Here is a 6,141-nt window from a genome sequence, read left to right as displayed (position 1 = left end):
AGGTCTCACACTGCAGAGTTCTCCTTGTATCAGCATAGGGCAGAAGAGGGAGGGATTTATCTTGACCTGTTTTATAATGGCCCTAATTCCATTTGTGAGGTCTCCGTCTTCACAGCATAATCATGTCCCAAAGGGTTCGCCACCTGATATCACCACTTTGGTGGTTAGGACATCAATATATGGTCTTTAAAGGTCTTTAAAGGTTACACGCATCTAGAAGTAAGAATATAGTCATACTGAGTAAAAAAAGAATGAGCAGGTTAGCAGGCAAAAAGAGTAGACCAAGGACTCAGAATCCAAACTCTTGATTTACAAACTGCCATAATGCTTTAATTATTATATGTCAAATATTGGAAATCAAACTGAAAAGGAGCCCACTGTCTCATGGGATGGAATGAAAATACAGGATGAAAATGATATTCACCATTTTTTGTAAGGAGTCTCCAAAAAATCTCAGGATAAAGGTAATAGTGATCACATTAGTAAAGATCCACGAAAGAGTAATGTGGTAAATGTCTGGTTGCTGTGAGCTATGAGGATCAGAGAGAGTTTGAGTTTAGATCCTTGGCTCTGTATATGACACCAGTCTAGTTATTTTCTATTGTGACATACTAGTGGACAAATTACAGACAAGGCCATCCTTGTGTGTTTAATATAGTTCCAGGCACAGGCTGAAAATTGTGCTGCTCTTGCAACTTGAATCCCCAGCCATATGCACCTTAAAGGAAAGAGAATCCAAGTGATTTTAGCAATAAACTCAGTAGGCATTATTGATATCAGCAGGAGTAGAGTGGAAATGTTAGCCATTGTCTGTTATAATCCCAGTAAATATGGCTGTGAAGAAGCAAAATAGATTGGTCATTCGTAAATGTCTGCCAGTAGGAGGAGAAAATCTCAGAAAGTGCTTTAGTAAAATTACTTGTTGAGTCAAAAACTACTAGAACTTATGAATTAATTAAGCAAGGTAACAGAATACAAGATTAACATACAGAAATCTGTTGCATTTCTTTACACTAATGATGAAATATCAAAGGAAAAAGTAAAAAAGCAATCACTTTTAAAATCTCAACAAAAAAATAATAAAATACTTAAGAATAAACCTGACCAAGGAGGTGAAAGACTTATAACTAAGAACTATACAACATTGATAAAGGAAACTGAAGATGATTCAAAGGAATGGATAGTTATCCTATGGGCCTGGATGGGAAGAATTAATGGCCATATTACACAAAGCAATCTACAGATTCAGTGCAATCCCTATCAAATTACCCATGACACCTTTCACAGAACTAGAACAAATAATCCTAAAATCTATATGGAACCACAAAAGACCCAGAATTGCCAAAGCAATCCTTAGGAGAAAGAACAAAGCTGGAGATACAGCCCTTCCAGACTTCAGACAATGCTACAAAGCTAGAGAAATCAAAACAGCATGGCGGGCTTCCCTGGTGGCGCAGTGGTTGAGAGTCCGCCTGCCGATGCAGGGGACGTGGGCTCGTGCCCCGGTCCGGGAGGATCCCACATGCCGCGGAGCGGCTGGGCCCGTGAGCCATGGCCGCTGAGCCTGCGCGTCTGGAGCCTGTGCTCCACAGCAGGAGAGGTGACGGCAGTGAGAGGCCCGCGTACCGTGAAAAAACCAAAAAAAACAGCATGGAATTGGCACAAAACTAGACATATGGATCAGTGGAACAGAATACAGAGCCCAGAAATAAACCCACACACCTACAGTCAATGAATCTTTGACAAAGGGGGCAAGAATGTACAATGGAGAAAAGACAGTCTCTTCAGCAAGTGGTTTTGGGGAAGCTGGACAGCCATAATTAAATCAATTAAGTTAGAACACTTCCTCACACTATATACAAACATAAACTCAAAATGGCTTAAAGACCTAAATATAAGACGTGACACCATAAAACTCCTAGAAGAAAACATAAGCAAAATATTCTCTGACATAAATCGTAGCAATATTTTCTTTTTTTTTTTTTTGCGGTACGCGGGCCTCTCACTGTTGTGGCCTCTGCTGTTGCAGAGCACAGGCTCCGGATGCACAGGCTCAGCGGCCATGGCTCATGGACCCAGCTGCTCCGTGGCATGTGGGATCCTCCCGGACTGGGGCACGAACCCGTGTCCCCTGCATCGGCAGGCGGACTCTCAACCACTGCTCCACCAGGGAAGCCCCAATCCTACAGTTTTTAAATGATTTTTTAATTGGATGAGGTGAGAAATTTAAAGATAATTAATTGGATTAATTAACTGGATGAGCCTAGCAATTTAAATAAATTCAATATACAAGGCAGTGTGGCTGACTCTGAAGTTCAAGCCAGACTCTCCCTGCTAAGGAGCCCTTTAGAAACCTTCACTGTTCCTGTCTAGGAATCACATATGCTCTTCCATCTTGGTCATACATAAGACCTCTTCAGTACCCACATCTTAACCAGTGGTTGGAACAATAGAGAGAAGAGATTCTTCACTGGACTCTCTCAGTAGACAACAGGATGTCCAGTCTGGGCTGGAGCTGAGAAATGGAGGTATCTTCATTGAGAATAAGAACAGGAGGCTGACCTGAAGTGGTATCCTGGGAAGAGTGAGGTCCTGAAGGAGAAAAGTCAGAGCTCATATGGCTGGAGATTCTTAGGTGCTTTTTCATCCTCCTTAAACTCACAAGAAAATTCAAGACAAAAATGAATAGGTCCAGGGACCTGCAGTTGTTTAGGGTTAATGAAGATATTTTACTGTATTTCACTGATGAAGTCACTCATAAAACTTATTTTTTTTCAATTGGCAAAAAATCTACTCCCTTCTAACTATTTAGTAGTGATTTTTTCTACTTTTCCTTAGAACTTAAAGTCTATTCAGTTGACTCAGACCACACCCTGTGTTGCCCTACAAAACAATAGACAGAAATCCTTTGGCATCTGAAGTGGAATTAAGGATCCTTCGTCTACAAAGCTACAGTAATCAAAACAGTTACTGGCACAACAACAGAAATATAGATCAATGGAACAGGAGAGAAAGTCCAGCAATAAACCCACAGACCTGGTCACCTACTCTATGACAAATGACATAAGAATATACAGTGGAGAAAAGACAGCTTCTTCAATAAGTGGTGCTGGGAAAACTAGACAGCTACATGTAAACAAATGAAATTAGAACACTCTAACACCATACACAAAAATAAGCTCAAAATGGATTAAAGACCTAAATGTAAGACGAGATACTATAAAACTCTTAGGCAAAAACATAGGCAGAACACTCTCTGACATAAATCACAGCAAGATCTTTTTTGATCCACCTCCTAGAGTAATGGAAATAAAAACAAAAATAAACAAATGGGACCTCGTTAAACTTAAAAGCTTTCACACAGCAAAGGAAGCCATACACAAAATGAAAAGACAGCCCTCAGAATGAGAGAAAATATTTGCAAACAAAGCAACCGACAAGGGATTAATCCCCAAAATATACAAACAGCTCATGCAGCTCAATATCAAAAAAACAACCCAATCAAAAAATGGGTGGAAGATCTAAATAGATGTTTCTCCAAAGAAGACATACAGATGGCTAAAAAGCACATGAAAAGATACTCAAAATCACTAACTATTAGAGAAATGAAAATCAAAACTACAATGAGGTATCACCTCATACCAATTACAATGGCCATCATTGAAAAAATCTACAAACAATAAATGCTGGAGAGGGTGTGGAGAAAGAGAACCCTCCTACGCTGTTGGTGGGAACATAAATTGGTACAGCCACTATGGAGAACAGTATAGAGGTTCCTAAAAAACTAAAAACAGAGCTACTATATGATCCAGCAATCCCACTGCTGGGCATATATCCAGAGAAAACCAAAATTCAAAAAGACACGTGCACCCCAATGTTCATTGCAGCACTATTTACAACAGCCAGGACATGGAAGCAACCTAAATGTCCCTCGACAGATGAATGGATAAAGAAGATGTGGTGTATATACATACAATAGAATATTAGCCATAAAAAAGAACGAAATAATGCCATTTGCAGCAACATGGATGGACCTAGAAATTGTCATACTGAGTGAAGAAAGTGAAACAGAGAAAGAAAAATATCATATGATATTGCTTATATGTGGAATCTAAAGAAAGGGTACAAATGAACTTATCTACAAAACAGATATAGAGTTACAGATGTAGAAAACAAACTTATGGTTACTAGAGTAAGGGTGGGGACAAATTGGGAGATTGGGATTGACATATACACACTATATATAAAATAGATAGCTAATAAGAACCTACTGTATAGCACAGGGAACTCTACTCAGTACTCTGTAATGGCCTATAAGGGAAAAGAACCTAACAAAGGGTGGACATATGTATATGTACAACTGATTCACTTTGCTGTACACCTGAAACTACACAACATTGTAAATCAACTATACTCCAATAAAAATTAAGAAAAAAAAGGATCCTTTGTTGTCTCACTCTCTTACCTCTACTGACTTCCTTCTTTTTTTTTTTTTTTTTGGCGGTACGCGGGCCTCTCACTGCTGTGGCCTCTCCCGTCTGGAGCACAGGCTCCGGACGCGCAGGCCCAGCGGCCATGGCTCACGGGCCCAGCCGCTCCACAGCATGTGGGATCCTCCTGGACCGGGGCACGAACCCATGTCCCCTGCATCGGCAGGCGGACTCTCAACCACTGCGCCACCAGGGAAGTCCTGACTTCACTTTCTTTAATGGGCTCTTCCAGACAAGCCATTGTAAAGACTCTCCTTAAGGTTTGCCCTTGGGTCTTTGGTACATTTGGAATAGTTCATCCATCCAGATGTGTATTTCCCTTGTTGTATAAGTGAGTATGTTCTGAACAGGGTATCTGAGAGGACTGTGTTAATATTTTCTAGAGGTTTGAAAGTGCCTAGTCCATAATAAGCATGTAAGAAAATTCAGTTATTATATTTTAATATCACAATTCTATTATCCAGATTAAGATCAGAATCTTTTAGAATCAACTGATTCCCTTCCTTTTAATGTTAGTTTTCTCAGAACACCTTTTTCATTGCCTGAGTGGATTTATCACCTGATAGATGCTCAGAGAAGGCTGATCTCCATGATCCTGCCAGAGAGGGTTAGTGTTTTAGCAACTAGGGTGCTGGTTGCCAGTGTCTTGTGAGCTGGTGGGTGTGACTTCTTCCTTCTCTCCTGCTAATGGATCACATGTGGATTAAATGGAAGAAAAATCAGGTGTCTGGTCTGGTAAAGCTGAAGGCAGTCAATAGACCCAGGACTTGGTCTTCTTTGAGCTTCGGGCAGAAACAGTGATGTTCCTGTCTTTCTTTTATTCATATTGGCCTCATCCTTCCCCTCTGCCATAGCCTTATCTCCAGCTGTGCTGCAGTGAAGTTTCCTAACTTAGAATATGTCATGTGTCAGCAGAAAATCACTTTCCTTCTTTCACTTTTGTGACAATCAGACTTACATTTGTTTTCTTTTTGCCCACAGAACTCTCAAATTTTACTTTCTAAGAGAGTTGAAATGAAAAGAAAAAAATCTGAAGTTTGAAAATGATAGAGACTGCAGCCCCTCTGCATTTCTTTACTTCCCTTTATTTTTCTTACCTCATCATGAATTAGAACTAATGCAGGAGCAGCGAGACAAATCTTGCCCAGTAAGTCACTAAGTCAATATAATGTAAAAAAACTTTAAATGAAGAATCACACACAAGTAAAGGAAACAAGGCTATTTCTCCCTGACACAGTCTGGGCCTCACTGCCCTGCATTCTCAGAGGGAGACAGAGACAGAGGAAGGGAGAAGGCCAGTGGCATCAACTGACTGAATGAACAACTGAACCTCACTGGTTTCTGTGATATAAGCTTTAATGAGAGACAACATCATCAATGAATCTCCGTCCTCCAGCTCAGAAACTTTGAGTATAACAAGTGTTCAACAGTTTAAGTAAAAGCATTCAATAATAAAAGTTATACTTGGCAAAATAACAATTATGTGTCTACTCAGGGTGAAACGATTAGAATTGGATAATTTCTCCACCTCTTAGAGAGAACACACTTTTGCTCTCAGCCTCTAAGGGCTGCTGGCACTTCTGATACCTGGGGACACAGGTCAGGAGAAGAGAAGGTCACCATTAAGAACTACGGTCCTTCACACAAACAC

This window comes from Mesoplodon bidens, assembly GCF_964165515.1.
Source record: "Mesoplodon bidens genome assembly, chromosome: 6".
Taxonomy (NCBI): Eukaryota; Metazoa; Chordata; class Mammalia; order Artiodactyla; family Ziphiidae; genus Mesoplodon; species Mesoplodon bidens.
Note: the sequence above shows the minus strand (reverse complement) of the source record.